Source organism: Tenrec ecaudatus, chromosome 16 (genome assembly GCF_050624435.1).
Source record: "Tenrec ecaudatus isolate mTenEca1 chromosome 16, mTenEca1.hap1, whole genome shotgun sequence".
NCBI lineage: Eukaryota > Metazoa > Chordata > Mammalia > Afrosoricida > Tenrecidae > Tenrec > Tenrec ecaudatus.
This window is the reverse complement of record NC_134545.1, coordinates 38,126,657-38,153,263: the sequence shown is the minus strand read 5'-3', so window position 1 is coordinate 38,153,263 and position 26,607 is coordinate 38,126,657. Positions and strand designations below refer to the sequence as shown.

At 40.5% G+C, this 26,607-nt stretch overlaps 1 pseudogene; it reads right to left on the bottom strand.

Annotated features, from left to right (window-relative positions):
* LOC142428578 (cyclin-dependent kinase 4-like) lies at window positions 1-22,854 on the bottom strand (annotated as a pseudogene).
* Window positions 22,855-26,607: the final 3,753 nt, after the last annotated feature.

Sequence of the window (26,607 nt, the reverse complement as noted above, 5' to 3'; positions counted from 1 at the left end):
TCAAGTGTCCAGAGGAAGGGAATTGGTAGGTTCTCTTCCATCTCTGGGTCTTCGTCCCGGTCCAGCCACTCCAATGCCTAATCCTTCTCCCTTATCTAGATAAGGGTCCTTCAGGGCCCGGAAGACAGAGATTCGTTTTTGTGGGTTAAAAACCAGCATTTCCAGCAGCAGCTGTGCTCCGAACTCTCCACCTCGGGGACCACTGACTCCTCTGGGCAGGGCCCTTTGGGGGAAAAGGCTCCCGGGGCAGAGATACGTCTCGGGCCAGGCTTCCTCTGGGGGCAAGCCGAACAGATAAAAATTGTTGCCTAGCTGGTCAGCTTCAGAGTGCACAGAAGAGAGGCTTCCGACGAACCATCTCTGCAGAGATCAGCCAGCACTGCTTGTGGCCACCGGAGTTGCTTATGCAGCTTGCGGAGGGACTTCGGGAGCCCTGCACCAGAGTGTAACAGCCACAGGTGTAAGGGCCATCTGGGAGCTGGAGATTCTGGTCACGCCAAAGGCAGCCGGCTTGACCGTCCCATTACTTGTCACCAGAATGTTCTCCGGCCTCAGGTTGCAATTGGCACGCAGGACATCAAGGCCTCTGAGAAACTGCCCCATCAGACCCTCGAAGTTCTCCGAGGGCAAACCTGGTGAGGGGCCTATTCTTAAGCAAAGCTACCTCCTGAGTTGTGCATCCCTTTCTGTTCTGTTCATTCAGGCCTTTCTTCTCAGCAATCCTTTGACACAAACGACCGCTCAAGTCACAAAAAGCAGTGGTTACATCTCTGTTTCCATCTCAGTTTACCTCTTAGGAGTCTCCCACGCGCCCAGCACTTTTATTGGCACACAATTCTCATATCATACAATCGAACAGTTCAATCGTTCAATCACATCAAGGGGAGTTGTATTCAGTTGATTAATTCCTCCTTCTTGCAGTACTTTCTTTCCTTGCTTTTTCATAACAAGTTCTTAATATTCTGCCTACTCCCTCATCTGCTTTTCATGAACTTCTTTGATAGCTCATGCCCTCTGAGATTTCCCCAATCTTGGGGTGCTCTCGCACTCTACCTGTGGCTACTTTCTCCATCTAGACATCTTAGGAGTAATCCTATCCATTGTCTTGACTTTAATATCTATGCACAGAGATGGCCACATTTATCCATGGTAAGCCCTTGGACAAATGCCAGACATCGATTTCTTCATTTGGCAACTCGAATTTGATGTTTCATATATTGAAACTTACCATGTACAAAATAGAACTCTTCATTTGCCACTCCCCTTAAATTTACCTTGTAACTTGCTCCATATTAAAGTTTTAATTAAAACATTTTAAATTGAAAGATCATTCTATCGGGGGGCTCTTACAACTCTTATAACAATCCATACATCAATTATATAAAGTATATTTGTATATATGTTTTCATCATTATTTTCTAAACATTCACTTTCTATTGAACCCTTGGTATGGGCTCCTCTTCACCAACCCCACCCTCATGATCCCTTGATAAATTATACATTATTGTTATTTTTATATCTTACACCAACCACTGTCTCCCTTTCCCCATGGTTTCTGTAGTTCGTTCCTGTGTTCGTCTGGGTAGACTAGAGAAACAAATTCATAGACACTCATGTATATATAGGAAAGAGCTTTATATACAAGAATAATTGAACAGTGAGGAAACATTGTAGCCCAGTCCACATCAAGTCCATAAGCCCAATATTAGTCCATATGTCTGGTACCAATCTATAATGCCCTCTTCTGACTCACAAAACACATGCAATGACATAGAATGCAGGAAGATCACAGGCCAGTGGGTAGAAAGTCTTGTGGATCCAGTGGCATTGTAAGCATCTTAGCGCTGGCAGGGGTCTCCATGTGGCTTCTGCAGCTCCCAGGGTTCTGGTTGCATCAGGGTAGGTCCATGCGGCTTCTCAGAAAGGTCTCACAGGGAGTGAGCATGAGTCCCGCCACCGCCACCAGTGAACTATTTATCTCCTTAGCATCTCCAAATGAGGTCATCAAGCTACTGCCTGATTGACAGGCTAGACTCCACCCCTTGACACCAGATTATGTAACTACCACAGTCCCCCTCGTGTGTGTCTATGTGTTGATCATTGCAACTGGTTCCCCCTTCCTTCCCTGCTTTCCCTGCCTTCTCTCTACCATCCTGGTATTGCTACTCTCATTTCTGTTACTGGATTCCTTTTGTTCTGAGCTTTTACCTCTCATCTGTACTTGTGCACATACTCTGGTCTAGGCTGCAGTGAAAGGAAGGACTGGGGTCATGATAGTGGGGGGTGAGGAAGGCTCAAGGAACCGGAGGAATATTGTGTGTTTCATGGGTGCTATACTGCGCCCTGGTTGCCGCATCCCTTCCTTGTGACCCTCTGTAAGGGCATGTCCCATTGTCTACAGATGGGTTTGGGTCTCCTTTCTTCGCCACATTTGCTTACGCACGCATTTTGTTTTCAGTGATTGCGCTGGGAGAGTGAGCATCACAGGGTGCCAGGTTGTTAGAACAAAGTGTTCTCGTATTGAGGGAGGACTTGAGCAGAGGCCGAAGTCTGTTTAGGAGCCCCTCAAATAGACTTCAGGCTAGGAGGGGCAGATCCTGGAATTCCCCCAGGACCAAAGGGGAAATAGTCATAAAGGTCAACAGACAGACCTGGAATCATGTATTTTTTTGGTTTCTTTTTTGCTAATTACTATTATCTTTTTCCTTTTATCTTTTTATTCAATTTTTTTTCTCTTTGTTTGGTCTCTGATATTGTTGGTTTGCCTACATATATAAGATAGGCATGGGAAGAAAGTTCGAGGAGAAAGCAACAGGACTGATGGTTCAGGAAGGACTTGGGTGGCCTAAGTGGGGGAGAGAAGGAGGCAGGGGAAGGGAGCAGTGAGCAAACCACACCATAGAGAGGGGAACAACTAGGGAATTAAAATCAGCAATGAGAAGGACATAGAGATCCTGCAGGGTTTGGAGCAACAGCAATCTAGCTGAGAGGAATTACTAAGAGGAAAAAGAAGGGTGAGCATGATGGTGGGGCAGGAGGAAGGTAAAAGGAAACACAGGAATGATCTAGGAAACAACGCTATGGAGAGAGGTATAAGCGTAGGTGTATAGAGCTTAAATTTTGAGCACTAGGGTTTCAGAAGGTTACCATTACAGTGAAAGCCCCAACTCCATCTGAGTCTCTAGGGAGATTAAGGTGCCATTGAATTTCTTTCTGACCTTTAACTAGCAAAGTATATATCTTTGCTCTGAGACAAAGTACATTATCACAAAATCAAACTCACTGCCATCCAGTAGGTGTAGACTCATAGTGACCATACAGGGAAAGGGTTGAACTGCCATTTTGAGTTCCAAAGACTATCTGTTTACAAGAATAGAAAGTCCTATCTTCCTCCCTAGGAATTGCTGGTGGTTTTGAGAAAAATCTCAGTCCAAGGCATAACCACCAAGCTACCAGGGCTCCTCCCAGGGTACATTGAAAGTGAATTCCTACACTCCCCTAGCCAAGGAACAGGGGGAAGGCCTTCCCTCAAGGGCTTTCCTAGCTGTGTCTTTGGTGTAATGGGGTACTAGAGTCTCATGGTCATGAGTCATACTCTGAGCGTCCTGGTCAGAGGCCCTCAAAAGCAATTCTGTCTAGCATTTTGCATGCTTCCCAATCATGGTCTTACTGCTGCTTCTGTATTCCCACCTGCAGATGTATTGATGTGTTGCCAATCATGCTTTTGTGTCCATTTGCCCTGTACTCCCATGTCCTGCTTAAGCAGGCAAGCTCACTACCATGAAGTTGATGCTCACTCATATTTTCTTACAAATCCTTAGGCATCATTACGACCTCCCACTCATGGTCTCCTTCATCGGGATGAATTGTTTCATTTGTTGTCCTGTTTAAGAAATAATAAATGTGTCTTTACCAATGATATTTGAGATCTGGGGTTTCTTTTGTCCCCTACCTTTATCTAACAGCTCCCAATTTGACCTCTATTTCAGTTAATGGCCACTTCTCTTTTCTGTATTTATTAAGCTCTGGTTTAGCCTGGTTTTCCTCTCTTAGATTACTAACATCAATGAGCTAATTCTCTGTATTTAATCCTCTTCATTTGAAACATTCCCTAGATTTTGTGGAATATACCCTGATTAACATAGTATTTTTAATCTGTTTGATTTTCTGTCCTGATTGTTACAGGCTTGCATTTTCTCAGATTCATGTACTTATTCAAATGTTACCACCATACTCTATATTTATGAAAAAATGAATATTGATAACACATTGAAGACATTTTTGAAATCATTCATATATATGAATCATTTGAAATTTCTTTTTTTAATCTACACTGTTTTGTGATATATCTTTGTTGATAAGTGTTGAACAAGTTCATTAATTTTCCCAACTATATGCTATTGTTGAACAGACTATAGTTTATTTATATAGTCTTCTACTGATTTACTTCCATTAAAACTATGAACCAATCTGCAATCAATATACTTTTGAATGTATCTCTTTGAACCCACTTTCTAAGTTCATTGCCACAGTGCTTTTGATACGTCTTTCTTGTTTGAAGTCAGGGGATGTCATTTTAGCTACTTACTATTTTTGGTTTAGCAGTGCAGTCCAAGGAGGTAAATGAAAGCCATTTTTTTAGGATTTGCTATAAATAATTATCTAGTTTTCATATTTTTGGAATAACATACTCTTGAATTTGTTCACTATTTTACTCAGATTTCTCAACGAAATTACCTCTTAATTGATGAGTTCAATTGGCCTATTTCAGTTTTTCTTATGCTTTGCTGCTTGATAGTTGACACACTCTCTCCCCTTTTCAGTCAGCTTATGTCCTCTTCTCTTTGCTTATAGTTAGACGGCACCACCCACCCCTGAGTCACCGTTAGCTATTGCTGCCTCTGACTTTTTCCCTATTAACTCCTCCACTCTGTGCTTCCTGGGATTTGTCTGTAGTCATTTTCTCTTATGTAGTCTCTGTGCTAGTTAGGTTTATGTCAAGTTGAGTAGGACAGGATTCTCCCATGATGCCATCTAACATAGTGTGGTCAATTCCACAATTCAATTTTTGACAAAGCACTTAAGCAGCTGTGGGGAGAATAAAATTAAAAGCCCAACTCACTTCCATGGAGTGGATGCAGGCTTTTAGCAACCCTATAGAACAAGATAGAACTTCTCCTGGGAGTTTCTGAGAGTGTAACTCTTTACAGGAGTAGAAAGCGTTGTCTTTCTCCCCGTGTGGCTTATGGTTTTGAACAGCTGACCTTTCAGACAGTAGCTGTAAGTGCAACCACTTAATCTGGTCACAGACTTGATATGGCTCAGGGAAGTTTCACTTAGAATGTGGCCTGTGCTTAGTATAAGTTGACAGTGGATGGAAGTTAGCTTATTCTTACTGCTGAATTTGGATCCTGCATTGCTTCATCAACCTCCTATTTAAAAAAATCCTGCCCATCAAAGGAGCAATCATTAGATTCATTTGAAACGTGGATTCATTTGGCTGATCTCAGATTCATTCACCTGGGCATCCACCAGTCTGTGGTCTTCTTGTTTCATCATCTTGCTTCTTGTTCATTAGCTCTTTCAGCTTTGGAGGTTAGCTTACATCTGGCCCATGTTCATGAACTGAACTGAACTTGATGCCCTTCTACAATGGTATGAGACTTCTTGATAAGAACCTCTTTCTATATGCATGCAAGCTTCATTGGTTTTGCTTCTCTAGAGAACCCAGCCGAATTCACTCTCCCTAAGGAATTACATGAATTATCAACTTTGGACATGTTAGCGGGAAAGACCAGTCCCTGGAGAAGGACATCTTGCATGGCAAAGTGGAGCGGCAGTGAAAAAGAAGAAGGTCCTCGAGATGGATTGACACAGTGGCCACAACATGGGCACACACATAAGAACAATTGTGAGGATGGTGCAGAAGAGGGAGGCGTTTCTTTCTGTTGTAGTTAAGGCTGCTATGAGTCAGAACCAACTCAATAGCACCTAACAGCGACAGTAACAAATATCAACTTTTACTTGATGCTTCCCAAACTCTTCATTTGAGTATCTCCTACTCTCTAATCTATTTTAATTAATTATTCAACATTTTCATCTGGATGCCCAATAGGATCACAAAGTCAGCGTGTATATGCTTACGTTCATTACTTTACTTCCAATTCTCATTCACTTTGTTTTAATTATCCATCTTACTGTCAAATTAGGAGTTGAATTTGGCCAGCAATGTGGATGAGCATCTCAGAGTCAAAGACATAGACTTTACCCAATTATACATATCTATCTCTTCGTATCTGGATCACATTTCTTATGTACCCATGCACTTTTCTTTTCAATAGTATTTCCAATGTCTGTGTTTCTTACATTGAGGTACTTTGACCCTTTCCAATTCATGGAAAACAGCTGTACAAAGTATAAGACAAAGGATTCTGAACTCAGAATCTTCATTTAGATTCATTCTTTCTAGGAGTACTAAATAAGTTATGATGTACAGAATTTTTAAAATAAGGACATAAGATAATATTTTATTCTAATAAAATAACTGTAAATTGTTATCATCAAACAATTCTTTAAAGGAACTTTTTGGATCAATGGACTGCCCTGGTTCCCGCATGGGAATATTTGTTCTTCATTTCTCCCAGCCTGTGCTTTTCTGCAATGCCCTGCACATCAGCATTCTGCTCACTCCTTACAGTTCAGGTCAAATGCTGCCGCTGCTGTGGAGCGATGCTACTCTGAATTAGAATTAATTATTGCTTCCTTTGTGTTAATAAAGCACTGTTTTTTTGTTGAATTTTGTCTTGTGCTTTATTTGTTCATAGGCAATTTGATCCCTACTGTTGAATCTTGTTTATTTTTTCTTGTATTTTAGTTATATATATATATATATATATATGTTTCTTCATGAATTATATAGCAGGTAATTGTCTACTCTTTGTAGCTTCGCTGTACCTAGCTCATTTTAGGTGCCAAATGCATATTATGAATTTAATCCCTATTAGCAGATAAATAATATTCTACAACTTTTTCTTTATACTTTTGCAGCAGGTACAAAAAGAGTTGATTTTTTTCCCACTCAAATCATATCCTCTACCTTTAAAGCTAGAAGAACATGAGATGTCTCTCCATATTATTCTTTTTCCCTATGTAATTTCATTGTTTGATTGTTGATAGAATTAGTCTGTTAACCTTTCAAATGAAGATAAAAATATAAACACAAAGCAACTATATTACTTTTATAAAATAACTTTACTTTAAAATATAGGATTATATGCTATACTATAATACAACATTACATACATGTGACATATTTTTCTACACATGTAAAGGAAAACATTTTTTGCATGCAATGAATTACACTTGACAACTAATAACTTATAGGAACTGAACTTGTTGAAAGCAATGGAAACTACATGATTTACTGAACACAACTGAATGAAAATAAGACTTTTTACCTTTTCTCTTTTAGTGTAGTACTCTAAGGTCTTCCACATTTTCTATTACAGCTCGCTAAAATGCGTCAATAAATCTCTACATTTTACTTTCCGTGCTACTTTATCGTTCTCTTGGACATCTGCTCATACTTCGTCCTTTGAGACTCTTTTATAGCCCCTCTCCCCAGGATCTCCTGGTACAGCTGATGACCAAAAAAGATGAGGAGAGCAGGGATGTTACCTATGACTCAGTCATATTAACTTAGATCGAAAGTGTTATTCTGTTTTTACCCCTGGTGTCACCTGATCCTCATTGGAATCTTACTTTACTCAGGAAGCCTAGGAAGAACAACCTCTTTGGGACACATAAAAGGCCACGGTCCAACTTCTTAGGGCTTGAATCGAACCGTGTCTGGAGAACAAGCATGGTTCACAAATGTCAGTTCTAATGCAGAAAAAGGTAGACAACTTGGCACATGGTGAGCATGATCCGTAGCAAAAAGGCTAAGCCCCCTGAATATACTGGTATGTTTAAAGTTCAATATTTATGTTAATATTTATAAAATTAAACCTGGATCCAAAAGGCATTGGAAGATTACAAACTATCCTAGCAAAACGTATTGGCAGCTGTGCTTGACATGATTGAAGGGGACGCTTTGTTGCTCTCCTTTTGCTCTCCCGTAGTCCCGTGTATATAGCACACGAGGTGGCCTCAGGCCTCCCCAGTCTGCTAGCAATGAGGCCACATTAACATTCACGCCTGCTTTTGCTGCACGCTGACATTTACCTGTACCACTGTGAGGCCTCAGTTCCTTCCTGTCCCCATCTCAAACATCTTATTTCTCCAACATTTATTTCTAAGCATCTCTAGGAGTAGTCTCATGAGATCTCTGGATCAACAACATTAATCTACTTTTGTCTCTTCGATGTCTGTTGCCTGTGAGTTCACTAAGGGAAGTGTCTCACCATTGTCACTGTTGTCAGCACGTTACTGTGCCTAAGTTCCTTCTGTCGCCCTCTTCCTAATTATTTCACATTTCATCACTGAAGCTGTCCAGTCTGTGTAAACCCAAATATCAGGGTGCTCTAACCAAGGGCCCCCCCCCCCGTTTCTGCCTTCAGAGGGGGGAGGGAGCAGGAAAGGAAAGTGGCTTGGTCATGGCCAGGCGCGCAGAACCAACCTCACCACTTCTTCTGCGACTCAGAATAAGTTACTAAAACTCACTGAGCCTACTCTGACTCTTCTGCAAGTGGGGATTGATAAGAATATCTATTTTAAAGAGTTATAATGCAAAGCAAACTCACTGCCACAGCTCGATGTTGACTCACAGCTACCCAACCGGACAGGGGAGACCTGCTCCTGTGGGTCTCTGACACTGTGACGTTTTACAGGAGTAGAAAGTCTGTCTTTCACCCAAGGAGGGGTTGGCGGTTTCAAACTGCTGATCTTGGGATGAGCAGCCCAACAAGTAACCGCTATGCCACCGGGACTCGTTCAGAGGGTTATGACAGAGGATTGAATTAGTTACCATTTGCAAAGTATTTATTCAGTGCTAGTGAACATTGGATATTATTACCATTTGTTATTGAGGCTACAAAATTATCTTTGAATTTTATATTCATGCTTTACTCCAGAGTTGAATTACTCCACGCTTCTCTGGCTATCTTGAAGCCACAGACACCATCTCGGGATCCAGGCCCTCGAGTTCAATGGGTCCGTAGAACAGCCCGTTCTGCCGCCGTGAGACCGATCCTCGACACTGGCCCTCCGCCCACTGGGGCATGGGTTAGACTGCTAGCCACAAGGTGATCACTTTGAAACCACCAACTGCTCCATGGAGGTAAGATGAGGTTTCTACTGACGTGTAGATTTAGTGCTGGAAACCCGTCCGAACGGCCTCGATGGCAGGGAGTTTGATTTGGGGTTAGCTGCTCTTACGGCTTTCCTGCTCTCCCACTCCTCCCAATCCGCCGCCACTCCCCTTGGGATTTTTCCGAATTGTCCTTCTCACCTGCTTTCTTTATCGTCCAGCCATGGTCTGCTTCTGGACGTGTCTGCTTAGCCTCCCTGCGCCAGTCCTCTCCTATTGTCAACTGTACCCGCTTTCCCGAGACGAGAAGCAGATGGGTTGTGATGAATACCATCTCATGTGCCTACACTCGTTCGGTAACAGGTGGCTGCTCCGTCAGCTGGGGTCTCCTTGAGGACACCCTCCCGGCCTCCCTTTGACCATGCATACGCTCGTCCAGATGGCGACTTGCTTCCCCAGAGTCCTGAATCAACCTAATAGGAGATGGCAGGGCTGTGCTCATTTTGCCTGGAGTTTAATACAGGCATGGAGTTTTATTTATTTTTTGTCCTCTTAATTCAGGAAAAAGGAACAAACCTTATGTGAAAATGATGTTCACAACGTGGTTTTAAATTCTCTCACAGGAAGTCTAAATTTGTGTGATTAAATTAGCATTCATAAATGCCAAAGCAAGAAACCAAATTAATTTGTTTTTGCTGTTGGAAAAGAATGCAGATATCTTTGAATCATCTAATGTATTAGATTTTTACTCTGTGTATCTTACTTCTGTTTAATGCACTCTGGCTACATTAAAATGGAGGCAACTGAATTTATTATGTAAAGATAAATGTATAGGTTAGGTTCACCTTGGTAAGATGGAAGCAAGTTGCTTTCCCCTAAGGTTAAAACAGCTCTTCTACCTTGTATTCTGGAAGTAACCTACTTTCAACCAAATTACGGCTTCAAGAACAGTACACATTTGCTTGAATTCATCTCTGCCTCTATCGTTTTCCGGATGCATCTGTGCAAGCCCTGATTAAAGTCTTCATGTTGCTTGAATGCCTACTATCCCTGAACATTAGAGTAAGAAAACCTGGAGCCAATGTCCCAGAGTTGAAGGATAGACATTTTTAAAGTTTAAAAATAATATGGCTTTATTTAAAACATATCTAGTCATTTGTAATCCCTGTAAAAGGAATCACTTATGGACGATTTTTCAAAGAATTAAGAAATCCCAAATATAAAGTCTTCTAATCTTAATCTGTTAAACATTGGTGTAGGTCGGGTTCACTAGGCAAGCAAACCTGGTGACACTTATAAAGGTATTTATATTAAGAAAATGCCTAACAATTATAGACGTGAGCATGTCCAAGTTCAAGCAGGATTCAAGTCTGTGAACCAGACGCTAGGCTAGAGGTTTCTCCTGACTCATGTAGCTTCAGGGAATAGTAATTCCAAGATCAGTAGGAAGACCACATGATGGTCTTCTGAGTGGCTGCTGAGACAGACAAATCCAAGATTAGTAGATCAGGCTTGTGGCTGCAGAAGCAAATTAATTCACAGTCAGCAGGTCAGATGACGGGGCCCAGAATACTCCCAGGATCAGTAGGCAATAGGGCAGAAAATTGGCTCAAGTCCACAGAACCAGAGGTTGATGAGCCAGATACAGGAGACAGATTCAGCAGAAAGCAAAGCAAACTTTCCCACAATGTCCCATTTATATTGGACGTAGGACACACACCCTAGGAAACATCCTTTCCATTACATCCATCTGTGACCTTAGTAAAGATGTTGCATAACACGTTAATCTTGTTTCAAAGACTGGCTGCTCGTAGTAGATTCCATTATGGAGTTAACTACACTGTGTTAGATCACATGATAAATCATAACTACCAAACCACTGGGAATCTTGCTCCAGCCAAGTTGACACAAAACCTATCAGAAACATTAACTTATTTAGAACCACAAAGAGTGTAAGTTCAAGAAGATATTTTATGTGCATATACATTTTTCTCCATCACCTGTCCGTCAGTTTGTCCTACTGTTGTGGTTCTGTGTTGCTGTGATTCTTGAAGCCATGCCAGTGGTATTTCAAAAACCAACAAGGTCACCTACAATAAACAGAGTTCAGCAGAGCTTCCTGACTAAGCACAGACTATCAAGAAGGAAGATGCTGTCCGCTTCTGTGGAGTGAACCACTGAATACCTTATATATTGAAGCACAGCACTGTCACATACGGAAAACCCATTAACATCAACAGAACATGGTCAGAGACAGTTCCAGAGAAAGAGTCTCCCAGGTCAGAGGGCACGGCCCTCACATTATAGCTGAAGTACTTGGGGAAGACTGCCTTCTCAGAGCAGAATGGACCACAGTGATGCAGCTGGAGTAAAGCTTTTGTGACCTTCCTTTGCTGATGAGGCGCCGCTGAAAAGGAGAAGAAACACTTGCAAACACCAAGAATAATTGGAAGATGAAATGTAACAAGTATGAATCTAGGAAAACTGGAATTTGTCTAAAATGAAATAGAACTTTTAAGGATGGATTTGCTAGGTATTAGTGAGCTGAAATTAACTGATACTGGCCTTATTGAATCAGAAAATCATATAGTTTACAATGCTGGAAATGAGAGATTCAAGAGGCATAGTGTCTCATTCATCATCAAAAAGGATATTTTAAGATCTATCTTGAAGTGCAATGCTGTCTGTGATAGGGTAATATTTATCTGCAGGCAAGTAAATCCAATAAATACTATTATTCAAATGTATGCAGCGATCACAAAAACTAATGATAAAGACATTGAAGAATTTTATCAACATCATTCTGAAATGGAACTAAGATGCATTCATAATTATTGGTGATTGGAATGTAAAAGTTGGAAACAAAGAAAAAGAAATAATTGGAAAATATGAGTTTTGTGAAAAAATGAAACTAAAGATCAGGTGATAGAGTCTTATATGACCAATGGCTTCTTAATAGCATATACTTTTTTCAACAACACAAATGGTGACTCTACACATGGACTTCTCTAGATGGAACACACAGAAATCTAGTTGACTGTATCTGTGGGAAAAGACTATAGAGAACCTCAATATCAGCAGCTAACATGAGGCCAGGGACTGATTATTGGAAAAGACCATCAATTGCTCATATTTAAGTTCAGGTTGAAGTTGAAGAAAATTGAGTCCATGACACCCCAAATAGGATCTTGAGTTCACTCCACCTGAACTTTTAGCACATCTCAATTATAGGTTTGGCATTGAGCAATAATGACAGAAGACCTGATGAGCTGTGGGAAGACATCGAGAACATCATTCATGAAGAAAGCAAAGGTCATTAAAAAGGTAGGAAAGAGGGTGTCGGAAGAGGGTGTCTATGTGGGTGTCAGAAGAGACTCTGAGACTTGTTCTTAATCACAGTGTAGCTAAGGCACATGGAAGAAATATTAAAACCAAAGGGCCCAACAGAAAATTTGAAAGGCAGCTTGAGAAGACAAAGTAAAATATTATAATGCAATGTGAAAAGACCTGGGGTTATAAAATCTAAAGGAATAATGCACTCAGCATATCAAACTGAAAGAACTAAAGAAAAAAATTAAAGCCTCAAGTTGCAATATTGAAGAATTCTTTGGAAAAAATATTGTCTTAAACAGGAGGCATCAAAAGAAAGAATATACAGAGTCCCTGTACCAAAAAGAACTAGTCATCATCAACTGCTTCAGGAGGCAACATACGAGCAAGAACCAGCAGTACTGAAGGAAGAAGTCCAAGTTGCACTGAAGGTATTAGCCCCAAAGAAGGATCCAGGAGATGATGGAATATCAGTTGAAATGCTTAAACAAGCTTATGCAGTATTGGAAGCATTCATTGGTCTATGGAAGACAGCTACCTGGACAACTGAATGGAAGAGAGCCACATTTGTATCCACTCCAAAACAAGGTGACCAAGCAGAATACTCAAATTATAGATAATATCATTAATATCACATGAAGTAAAATGTTGCTGAAGATGATCCAACAATTCAGAAGAGGATATTGATCAAGGGATATCTTTGCTTATGTCAGTTGTGTCTTGTCTAAAAGCAGAGAATATCAGAAAAAAGATTACTTGTGTTTCATTGAGTGTATCACAAAAAAACTATGGAGAGCCTTGGGAACAATGGGCATTCCAGAACACGTCTTATGTTTATGCAGAACTTGTACATGGATCCAGAGGCAGTTGTGCAAATAGAATAAGGGCATGCTGTGTGGTTTAAATCAGGAAAGGTGGACATCAGGGTTGCATCCTATCACCATATGTCCATATGTATTCGATCTGTCTACTGAGCAAATCATCAGAGACGCTGGATTACATGAGAAAACGTGCAGCGTCAGGCTTGGAGGGAGGCTTACTAACAACCTGAGATGTGCAGATGACACAACCATGTTTGCTGAAAGTGAGGAGGATCTGTGGCACTTGCTGACGAATATGCAATTTTCTTTCTGAATTACAACTCAATACAAAGAACAGCAAAATCCTCACAACCGCACCAGTAGGTAACGTCATGATAAATGGAGAAAATAGTGAAGTTGCCAAGAATTTTGTCTTGCTTAGGTCCACAATCAAGCTCACGGAAGCAGCAGTCAGGGGGTCAAAGGACGCATTGCACTGGGTAAATCCGCTGCAGAAGGCTTCTTTAGGGTATTGGAAAGGATGTCATTTTGAGGACTAAGGTGTGGCTGACTCAAGCCATGGTATTTTGAATTGCCTTGTGCATGTGAAATTGGACCCTGAAGATGGAAGACCAAAGAAGAATTGATACATGTTAATTGTGATGCCAAAGAAGAATACTGGAAGCACCATGGGCTGCTGAAAGGGAAAGCAAATCTGTCTCGGAAGAAATGGGACCAGAGTGCTACTTAGAGGTAAGGGTGACCGTCTGACATACCTTGGACCGGTGGTCAGGAGAAGGAGCGTGCCAGAGGGGACAGAGTGGCAGCAGTAATGGGCCGAACACAGCAGCCATTGTGAGAATGGCGCAGAGGGTCGCAGTATGTCAGAACTGACTTGATGTCACCTAACAACAACAACGTATCTGTACAACTGCGTATTTTTAACAGATTAGTTAACATATCAATCATGTACCATACAATCTAATGATTTAATATATTTTCCAAAGATTGTTCAATTATCACCATAATCAGTTTTAGAACATTTTCATCATTCTTGTGTCCCTTGTTGTTAGCTCGGTGTTACCACCCTGTTTCCTCTGCTATAACCCTAAAGAACTATAAATGTATTTACTGTCTCTATCGATTTACCTATCTTATATTTCATATAGAGAAAATCATACATAAGAAATTGATAATGACAACAAAGTGCAACACAGAAAACCTCAATTCAAGAGAAAGCAGAAGTTAATAGAAACTAGAACCTATTAAAATAGTCTAAGGGAAAACAAATGATAATATATTCAAATTTAACTTAACTAGTACTGAAGTAGTCTACTCTCCAATGCACTCTGAGCAGAAGAGTATTTATATAGCTGGTCAATTTTCCAAGGGAATTCTATGGAGGTCTAATTCTGTGTAGGCTCTGAAAATACCTTTTAATCTTTAATTTTTATCCACCATCTTGCACAAACCACGTGCTCAGATGTTAAGCTCTAGTACAATCTTCTCTTCTGAACTTGAATTTTATTATTTACAATCCTTGGATTACATGGGCTGGTGTGTGCCTTCACTGTGAACAGAGCATCTCCTCATTTAAATGGCTGCTTGTTTTATGACAAGCCTTTAAGATCCAAGACTCTTTTCTTTCTGATAGCTGGGCACCATCTGATTTCTTCATTACCATTTGCTATGGCACCACTGTCTTCAGTGTGCTCTTCATGAGGCAAGTATTGAGAAAGGGCCACATCATCAAAACTATTTGTCCTTTGATTAATGCTTATGATTGTGAGTTCAAAATCCATTTGTGTATCTAATGTTTACATTTCTAACCCTAGTTCCCACTCTAGAGGCAAAATCATCACCATCTGTGAAATAATTTAAGTAACCTGCATGAGACATTGGGTAATTCTCATAATAGCATAATTTATCTAGGCAATGGCACAAACTTTAAAGCACTTTAAAGGAAAAATATACATATGTGGGAATGCTTTTTACACTTAAATACATGGGATGTTCACTTGTACAGGATATAAACTTCAGTAATTTAAAGCTGCTTAAGAAAAAAATGAGGGCTAGACACAGGGCAACAATTTCAGCCACATTGATTCACAAATGGAAAATCACGTCTGCAGGACTAACACATGTCACAGAAGACAAGGTGGGGTGAAATTGGCCAGTACATGGCAGTCTTCAGTTGCCAATTAATGGGAAACCTCAAAAGCCAGAGATTTGAGCCAACGTCCACGAGCATCCAAATGTCCTACTTCAGGCTGCAGGGTTCTGCTGCTTCTCACACTGGGGTGTTTCAGCTTTAACTCCAATGGAGTGTTTACGTTCCTTTCTTTGCAAGAGTTATGTTTAAGGTAAAGTCCTGTCCCATAGTGGGGTTTTCAAATCACATAATTCTGATGTGGATTATGAAAAGTGCTGTCCACCTTGAAAGACAAAATCTAAAATCCAGGTGGTCTGTACCATTCAGCCAGGGTCACTGAGTGCTAAAATAAACTTGGTCAAAAAAATGCATGATTAGCAATATTATACTGGGTGGGTTCTTGAATTGGTAAGCCATACAGTGAAGTTTCTTTCGACAATTAAAAGAAATTAAACACTGACATAAAATAGAGTATGGATGATTTTTCAAAGCATTATCCTAATGGAAAGAAAGCAATCCCAAAGACTACATATTATCTAATTATGTTTATACAAAATATCCAGAATAGCTGAATCAATAGCAATAAAAATTAATTAGGTTGTGTTTGCAAATGGAAGTGGGAAAAGAAGGGGACATTGAGAGTAACTGCTAATTGGTGTGGGCTACTTTTTAGGGAGTTGAGGATGTTCTAAATTTAGATTATGGAGATTGTTGCTCAAAACTGTCAATATACTAAAAACCATGGAAATACATACTTTTAGACTAGTATTCAAATTATGTCTCAATAAAGTTGCTAAAATTATCATGATATGTTGGTGCTTTGTAGTCCATGTGTCAGGTGACGTTCTCTAGAGAAGCAAACTAGAGATGTTTCTGCATGTGTATGTAGGCATAACTTTACATCAGGCACATGGTTCACTTAGCCGCAGAAATGGGTAAGCCCAAGTTAGTTTCAAGTCAGATGTTAAGTTGGAGGCTTCTCCTAACTCACATAGCTTCAACAGCTGATAAACCAAGCATCAGCAGGAGCACCACAGGCTGCAGATTCAGACAGATTCAAGGTCAGCAGGTCAGGTTTGTGACTGGCAAAAGTGAATAAATCCAAGGCTGGCACAAGCCAGAAGGCAGGCTGCTGGTGGCTCCAGGATCCAAACGCAGGACAAAGCAACACACTTTGCTGCATGCCCACATGGATACTAGGTCTTCAGAATGCAAACATCATGCTGTTTCCGTTATACTGTGGTGCTCTTTAAATTCATCCTGCAGCTATTAAATTCCAACAAGCTTCTTATACTTAATCTAATTTGTGCACATGAATGAGCACCACAATTTTTGCAAAATCTAAAAAGAATTGCTTGGCATTGTACACAGGCCACAGGATAAAACGGAATTTGGCTAAATTTTCTGTGAGTCAAGTGAAAGAATTGCCTATTAGTTGACTAACGTTATTAATTCAACCATGATATATCCCATATTACAAGGATCAACTATCTGGAACTGAGGAAAAAATGCCTTTCGCTAACAAAACTCTTTAGTCATTCCTGGCTTCCCACCACTGACCTTTTGTTGGGGAGCACAGCACTGTTGTCACTGTATAGTCAGAGCTCCTTATGCATCTCCATATGCTACAGTGCCCAGACGATAGCACACGGCGGACTGAAGAGCGAAGAAAAAGAGTTACAGCCTAAGTTCCTGGTGCAGACATATAACCAGACATGTAATTTTAGCTAAGTTCAATTTTTTATACATCTCACTCCCAGCCTTTGTCTGTCAGTTTGTGTCTTATAACATGACTTGCATGTTACTATGATCCTGGATGCCAGGCCACTGATATTTCACCTGCCAGCAAATGCCCATAGTGGACAGGTTGCAGTGGAGCTTCCACACTAAGCAAAACTGGGAAGAAGCTTCACTTCTGAAAACTAGCCCAGTGAAAACCTTCTGAATCACAGTCTGACATAGCTTACACTGTGCTGAAAGAAGAGTCCTTTTGGTTGGAAGGCACTCCAAATAGGAAAGAAGAACTGCCTCTTCAAAGTAGAGTCAACAACAAAAACATAGATGCCGTCAAGCTTTCAGGACCTACATTTGCTGATGAGAAGAAAAATTTGCAAACTTTCATTAGTGATTAGAGTGTGGAATGGACAAACTATGAATCTAGAAAAATCGGAAATAGTAAAAAATGAAAGATACACTTGGATGCACAGTAGGTCAGGTGATTGTCTGATTCAAATTGTCATATGCCAGTCCCTTTTAGCTGACTACTATGCAAACATGACGAATTGAAGAGGGATGGCAACCATGCACTGTCAGAAAGAACATTTCAGAATTTATCCTGAAGTACAATGCTGTCAGTGTTAGGATAATATTCCTTCATCTACAAGAAAGATGAGTTATTATGACAGTTATAAAAATTATAAACCAACTACTAAGGCCAAAGATGAAGAAATTTAAAATGTTTAACAATTTGCACAATTTAAAATTGGGCAAATATGCAATGGCGATGCATTGATCTTTACTGGTGATTAGAATGCAAAATCTGGAAACACAGAATGATTAGAAGTAGGAAAATATTAATTTCATGGTAGAACTGATGCAAAAAATCATATAATAGACTTTTACAAAATCAATAATTTATTCATTGGAAAATGACCTTTTTAATAACACTGACAACTACACAAAGGGCCCTCGTTGCATGAAACGCACAGGAATCAAACTGACTTCCTCTGAGGAAAGAGACAATGGAAAAATCAATGCCATCAGGCATATAGGACCACCCACTTTCCTATGGAAATTTGAGTCAAAGCTGAAGAAAATTAAAACAAGTCATGAGAGCCAAAGTACAACTTTGAGTAGCTCCCACCTGAAATGAGAGACTATCTCAAGCATAGATTTGATACTAATTGAACACTAGTGAAAAAAGCAATAAGAATTTTCAGATGGCATCAAGGACATTGCACACGAGGAAATTAAAAATTTCATTAAAAAGAAAGGGCTAAAATGAATGTCAGAAGAACTCTTAAACATAGAAGAGCTAAAGCAAATGTAAGAAATGATGAAGCAAAAGAGCTGATACCAGCTGATACCAAAAGAGCTAAACAGAAGATTTCAAATGGTGGCTGATAAGGAAAAGTATTATAAAATGAACAAAGACTTAGTGTTGGAAAGCTAGATGAGAAGAACACACCACACTTGACATATCTGAAAAGAATTGAAGAAGAAAAAAATTCAAGCCTTCAGTTGCAATTAAAAAAATCATTTTATTAGGGACTCATATAACTCTTATCACAATCCATACATCCATCCATTGTGTCAAGCACATTTGTCCATTTTTTGCCATCATCATTCTCAAAGCATTTGCTTTCTACTTGAGCCCTTAATATCAGCTCGTCATTTTCTCCCCTCCTTCCCTACTCCCCCCTCCCTCATGAACACTTGATAATTTATAAATTACTATTATTTTGTCATATCTTACACTGTCCGATGTCTCCCTTCACCCACTTTTCTGTTGTCCGTCCCTCAGGGAGGAGGTTATATGTAGATCCTTGTAATCAGCTCCTCCATTCTACCCAACCTTCCCTCCACCCTCCAGGTATCGCCACCCTCACCACTGGTCCAGAAAGGATCATCTGTCCTGGATTCCCTATGTTTCCAGTACCAGTGTACATCCTATGGTCTTGCCAGATTTATACGGTAGAATTGGGATCATGATAATGGGTGGAGGAAGAAATTTAAGAAGTAGAGGAAAGTTGTATGTTTCATCATTGCTACCCTGAAAACTGACTGGCTCATCTTGCAATTTTTAAGGATTCTGTGGACAAAACATTGAGTGATATAGAAAGCATAAAAAGAAGAGAGAAATCCAAAGATGGTACCAAAATTATTTATCATACAGTCAGCCATTTTAGGAGGTAGCATATGATCATGAACTGATGGTATTGAAGGACGAAGCCCAAGCAATGGCGAGCAGCAAGCTTTTCCAGAAATTGACAGAATATCAATTGAGATGTTTTTTGAATGTTGCAACACTGCATTATTTGCCAAGACATTTCAATGACAGCAACCTGGCTGAGGAACTGGAAGAGATCCTTAATTGTGTAGTTGAAATTATCAAGCAGTATCATTAATACCACACACAAGTAAAATTTTGCTGAAAATAATTGAAAATGATTGTAGTAAATACAACAAGGAGATACTGCCAGAAATGCTAGGGATATCATTATCATGTCATGATAGAAGAGAATCCCAGAAAGATGCTTACCTGTATTTTAATACCAGTGAAGGCATTTGCAAAGGCATTTGACTGTGGATTATAACGAATTATGCATAACATTGTGAAAGGTAGGAATTCCAGACACTTAATTGTGCTCATTGTTTGGGCCGGGTCCAGATTAGGCAGCTGCCTCCAGCTCCTCAGGAGGATAGAAATTCAAGGCCCCCATTGCCAGCCTCTCAGGAGGATAAATGACCTATTGAAGTATGCATCTTCTGCCCCAACATTCCAAGGAGCTTGTCTCTCCACCAAGGTTGTGCAGCCCCTGTCCCAACACTCCAGGGAGTAGGTGGGTCGGTAAACAATAAAGGCACTTCCCATGGATCGCATCTTGACTCAAGGACCTGCAGCTGCAAGGAAAAAAATCTCTCTTCTTTTTGTCAACGTCTACCTCCCTATCTCGAGCCCTGCATGTATATCTCCCACGGCCTCACCGACAAGCTGTGATTTCCCTGAACCAACTCGTTGGGTCTTGGAACCTCCCAGGAGCTCAAGATGCTCCTGTCCCTTTCTCTGCTCTCCCTTCCAGCCTGGCAGCTCTTTCCCTGCCCTAATAAAGCCGCTCTTAACCTCACATTCTTTGTCCCAATCCTATCTCCGTCAGTGTCTCAATGTTGACCTCTCACTCATGTATGCCCTGGACACAGACCAATGGGACAAGATGACACTGTATGGTTGCAATTAAGAGAGGTGTGGGTCAGGGTTGCGTAATTTCACTGTAATTAATCTATCTATAAACTGAGCAAATTATTTCAGAAATTGAGCTATAAGAAGAAGGCCATATCAGGACTGGAAGGAAACTAATTAATAATCTGAAATACGCAGGTGATGCCACATTACATGCTGAAGCAGAAAGGATTTCAAGCACCTTGATGAAGCTCAAAGACTGCAGTCTTCAGTAAGAGATGTACCTCAACATAAAGAAAGCCCATGCTCTCACAACTGGACCAATAAACATCATGATACATGCTAAATGAAGAAACTATTGAAGCTGTGAAGGATTTCATTTTATTGGGAACCAGTCAAGAACGCAAACAACATATTGCATTGAGTTAATCAATTGCAAAAGGCCTTTGAAAGCGATAAGGAGCCAAGATGCCTTTTTGAGGATTAAGGGCCACCTGACTCGACCCAGGGTACTGTCAATTGCATAAAATACTCATGAATGTGGAACCACCAGTGAGGGAAATAAGGAACTCTGGTGTTGGCAATGAATATTGCATACCAAAATAAGGACTACCCCTGTCCTGAAAGAAGCGCAGAGTATGCTCGGCAGGAGCATTCTGGTTGCACTTTCAGCGAGAATTCTTCCCAGGTCCTATGAGTATGACAGTAGGAGGGACCACTTCCTTGATGCCATGCTAAGTAGAAGGTCACTGAATAAAGGGAGACCTTCAACAAGATAGACGGGCACAGTGGCTGCCCCAATTGACTCAAAGCTAGCGATGATGGTGGAGATGGCACAGGCCTGGCGATGACATTCTTCTTTTGTACCCGAGGTCACAGTGATTCAAAACAATAAGAATACAACATTTCACTCCTTGCCACAAATATCTAAACAAAGCGGTGATGATTTTACTGTCGTTCGGGGGAAGTGAGAGCAGGCGAGGGGTCCGTACAGGAAATGAGCTGGCTACGATTTCCCGAGAGGACACGCAGCATGTTTGGCTGCAGTTTCTTTACAAAGTACTGCTTTCAGTGGGGACACAGCACTGCCTAGAATGTAAAATAAAACCATCAGTTCTCTGTGACCCTATTCCAGGATAATTTGACTAGAAATTAATAGCTGCCAACTGGAGAGAGTTTGCTGGCACTAAGGTAAAATGATGTGTGATTCTTCCTTCAGGTTACTCATATTGCAAACAGCAGTTACACCCGAAGATTAAGGCACCGACTGGAGTGGGGGAAAGCATTTTAATTTACACAATTATTGCCTTTTCTGAGGTCATGAATTTGGTTTTCTAGATATTTAAAAGTGCTTCCTTACTCAATTTCTAAATAGCAAGTAAAGCTAATGATATGGTTTCCATGACTTTCTAATAAAGAATTCAGTGTTTTACATTTAATGGGGTTTTTACACATTTGAAAATTATTCTATGAGGACCATTGAAAACAATAAAGACAAACAAGCAGAAGACCCAAGGACACATGCTCATCTTATGTTGAATGCACTGGTAGAATCTGTTAGGAAAACAATCAGACTGTTATTGAAAGACATATTTCACATCTATTTTCTCCCCTCAGACACTTTTTTTCTGCATGCTCATCCTGTTTAAGAACAAAACCTTTTTTAATTCTACATGTACGTTCTACTGTGCGACTGACAGCACCAATTGTTCTAAATCTCTGAACGCGTTGAAGGAACCATGAAAAAGTTGTATCTTTTCGCTGCTTCACTTCGCCCAAGCTGTTGTTTATCGAGTGCCTTCCTGCGCTTGATTCCTGAGTGTGACCTCACTTCTCTTTGCTTCTCCAGCTGTCGATTAGATAGCTACTTGTTTTGTATGTGCAGAATGAGGCTCCGGGAGGACAGAAACTGCCAAAGGACACTCAACTGTTCCGGACTCCTCAAGCCGCGCAATCTCATGTCTCATTTATAAAATGTGGCTATCAAAATGTATTTCTATGAATTATTTAGAGGATTAAGTCAGCCCATACAATGTATCAAAGAGCAAGGATGTTGCTTTGCGAACTAAGGTGCACCTGACTCACGCTGGGATTTGTTCAGTCCCCTCGTACGCCTGGGAAAGTGGGACCATGAGGAACCAGGGCTGGCGCAGGGCTGACAGCTTTGAATTGTGGTGTTTTCGAAGAATGTTTAACAGACTATGGAATTCCAGAACAAACAAAAACTTCCCTTATATTCTTCAGACATGTCCTCAGGAGGGACCCACCCCTGGAAAAGGGCACCCTGCTCATTGAAGAAGAGCATCAGAAGAAACAGGAAGGGCCTCTGGAAGACGGCTGTAAAAGTGGACTCAAACGCAGCAGCAGCTGTGAAGATGTCACAGGACTTTACCCACGGAGCTGCGGTGAGCCAGAACTTCTCCATGGCGCACACCCACAACATATAAAGGCCTAGGTAGGAGGAACTCAGAAATGTTAGTCGGTTCCATGCTTCTGAGAAATCCACTGACTAGGAGCAGTCACAGCAGCCCGGCTTGAGTAGCCTTTGCATTTGAATCGATATGAATTCTCCGTAGGCGATCTTGAATTCATGTTTATAGGAAAGCAAGGCCACCCTGTAATACTTTTAATGTACCAAGAATTCTCAATACACTCTTTCACCTGATACTTTTAAAAGGCTTACGATAGTCTCAGGCCTTATACTTAATATGTGGTCTATGTAAACTCTGACTAATTAAAGATGCAGGGTCTCAATGAATCACAGTCACCTTGATGGCTGTGAATTTGAAATTTTTTTTTTAGTAAAGATGAGGGGGATGATATTCAGAGTGTTAACATAACAGCCAAAGTCACAAGATTGCCAGTTAGGGAAGCTAAATAACGTGTCTTCTGTGTTCAGTATGTCATTAAAGATCTCTCCTGAGGGGTGGGGACGTAGTAAAGTTGTAATGTCCATATTATTCAGATTAGCTTGAGCCCATGGTTCTTGCTGATCTTAATTTCCTTTAGAGTATGTGTCTTAAATAGAAAAATATGACTCTTATGGACAATATAGAATCAATATTAGTGATCATTTTGGAAGCGAGACAATTTATGCTGATTGGTTTGTTGCATCACCCAAACATCATTCCTATATTTTCCAATTACATTTTACATTTCCTTGAAGACTTTTTACCACTCTAGCCATATACCAACATAAATTTGCATTTATTTCACTTCAGAAAGGTGAATTTCCTATTATAAATAATTTAACTGAAAAAAATTTACATGAATTGAATTCTCGGCATTTCATTTTAATGATATTGGTCGTGGAAAGTAAACAGCAACGAGCTTGATGAGATTTTTGCATCTTGTCATTGAAAGAATTTTAAGGTAAGGTCAGTTTTTTTTTTTTAAAGAAGTAAGATGGTTGCAGTTCAGTGAATTACTTAACACGGCCCTTCCAGCTATATTCTTTATTAATCGTACTAAATGACTGAGCATGATTATGCAATTATGAGGTGTCTGTGGTACACCAAAAGGGTTGGATAGCTTGTTGATAAGATGACTTCTAGGGGTCGGACCATGCAAATAGGCGCATGATATGGTAATATGGGGGTTGGTAACTTATGCCAGCCTGCAGGGCCTACAGTGCAGGATAAAAATGAGCCACCCCAGAGTTAGAAAGAAGGATCGTACTATAATCAAGAAGGAAGAGTTAGTGCATCCTTTGGAGCTGACCTTTCTATGCTGAACTTCCTGGAGCCAGGAGATAGACACCTATGACACGGGAGACAAGGAGCAGCAGTGAGGACCAGTGACAGAAATAGCAGCAGCAGACGCAGAGCCAAGTGACTGCAAGGAAATGGTGCGGTGGACTTCCCAGCCCACAGAGTGAGATATCGGAATGCCTTTAGCAAGAGGCGGGTTGGAGAAGTGGGGTACCTCTGAGCTGTTGTTGACACAGTTCAAGAGTTGGTACCACTTGCCAGAGCAGGTTAGGGGCCAGGCTGAGGGCACAGGAGCAGAGAGTGGTGTCTCTGGAGCCGTGGCTGAGAAAAGGCTGTCCTGATTGAAGAATTGTATCGGGAGCTTTCCTGATCAGGAATTGTAACTTGTTACCTCCCTAATAAACCAAAATGCTGTCTGGGAGTGCTCAGTGGCCACTTTCACGAATGCTGGAATACAGCAGAGAAGCAGAGCGCCGTGAGAGACAGAGGTCATGTCAGAATTGGCAATCGGGTCGGAGGATAGAGGCTTATCTGAGATCTACATCATAGTCATATTCTTTGGCTGATGTTAATGGTGATTTTCTACTTTCCCCAACCCTTTTCACACCATTTTCACAATTGTATTACAGGAATTATTAAAATAAATAATTATAGTTTTCTGTTTCATTGTGCAGCTCATAAATGATTTCTTTTCAAATATCTGTATACTGCCTTAAGAAAAGCATTTAGGAAGAGGATAACGTTTACTGATAAGAAATCTTAAGGAAATAAATACAAGTGACGCTGTGAGGGAGGTATTTTTGTACACAACATCTTCACTGTTTCTCACTCTGGAAATCAGATCTAGTAATGAACTTTGTTCCATTCAATTTCAGCTACTTGCCATAATGAATCAAGTTACTCTATAACCTCATTAATACTAAATAGCTCTCTTTCTAGCCCTTAGTTTCCTAAATAGCTATCCATCCACATCATGGTTAAGGACCTTCCTTTGTGCCTTTAGTAATTAATGGATTGGTAGCATTACTGCACTGCATCTTAAAACGCCAAAGATCGTTTACTATATTTGGAAAAATCCAATGGATGTCTGACAGGACATGAGCGTTCTTTGCATCTGTCAATCTCTTATTTGGTTGTCAACGTGCAGCATGTCAGCTAGGTAGTCTCTGCGGGAGGAAGTAAGCCTGGCTAATCTCTTTCACACCCAGAAATAACTACTCCATCATTCCAATTTAATGGCTGATTTTTATGCTGGTAGAACGGTGCATATATACATTTAAAGTAGCAAGATCTCTGCAGATTCAACAGAATACTAAGTGAAATAGAGATGCTTTCGTTGCACAATATCATGAATCAGAAACATGAGAAACATGAAAAATTTAAAAACATAAGCTTAAATGTCAGATTGCAGAACACATCAACCCAACTTTTTTTACTATGTTTGATGGGAAAATGTTAGAACAAAATATTGGACTTTCTCACAGAAACCCAGAGTCAGATATAATCATTTACTTCTGCATAGTATTAAAATAAACTTTAAAATTGTCTTTAAATGTTCATTTCCTTTGTCTCCAACAGGGAATGTGCAGATGATTCTCAGCCAGGGGAGCTCATTTTGCAGTGGCAGAATTGTAGCCTCCATCAGTAGCCATGTATTTTACTTTCATTCATACATCAGTAATAAAATGATATTACCTATCTGCTCAAATAAAGACACCCACCAATGTTGGATTATAAAGTCCAGGGGGGAAAATGTGATTACCTTCACAATCATCATGATTTCATTTCCATGAGATTTTGAAAGCAATTGATGGAAAGCGTTATTGTTGTGGTTTCTGAGACTGGTGCTAATTTGGCCAGACAAGCATCTGACTACATATGATTACCAGCGCTCAGCTAATACTATCACTCTGATGCTTGTACCATGAGCTGTCAAACATTTCTTAAACCACAGGCTCCTCCAGTTTCTTTAATTTCATGATGTTTTTGTAAATCTTACCCTGAAACAATTCCTCCTTAGTTCTCTAGACCTGCACTAACAAATTTAGCACACATTGAGTGGCTTCAAACGCCAGAAAATTGTCTCCCACAGTCCTAGAGGCTAGAAGTCAAAAACCCGGGTGTTGAAGGGACTGGCTCCTTCTGGCGGCTCTGAGGAAGAATCCTTTCCATTCATCTCTCCAGGCTTCATGTGCCTGCTGGCAATCTTTCTTCCTTGGCCCATAGCTGCATCACATCAGTATCTAAAACCATCACCCCATGACTTTCCTCTCTGCCTCTTTGTGGCGTAACGTCCCCTCTGTGTTGAGATCCATCATTGTAGCTAGACCCAGTGTTAGACTGGGTTGGCTAGTGCAACAATTCCAGAGACTTTCATATATATATGTGAAAGAGCTGTTTTAAGCATTTTATCTCTTCCAGTTCTTATTTTATCTTATTTTTTATCACATCTCTTCCAGCTCTTATCA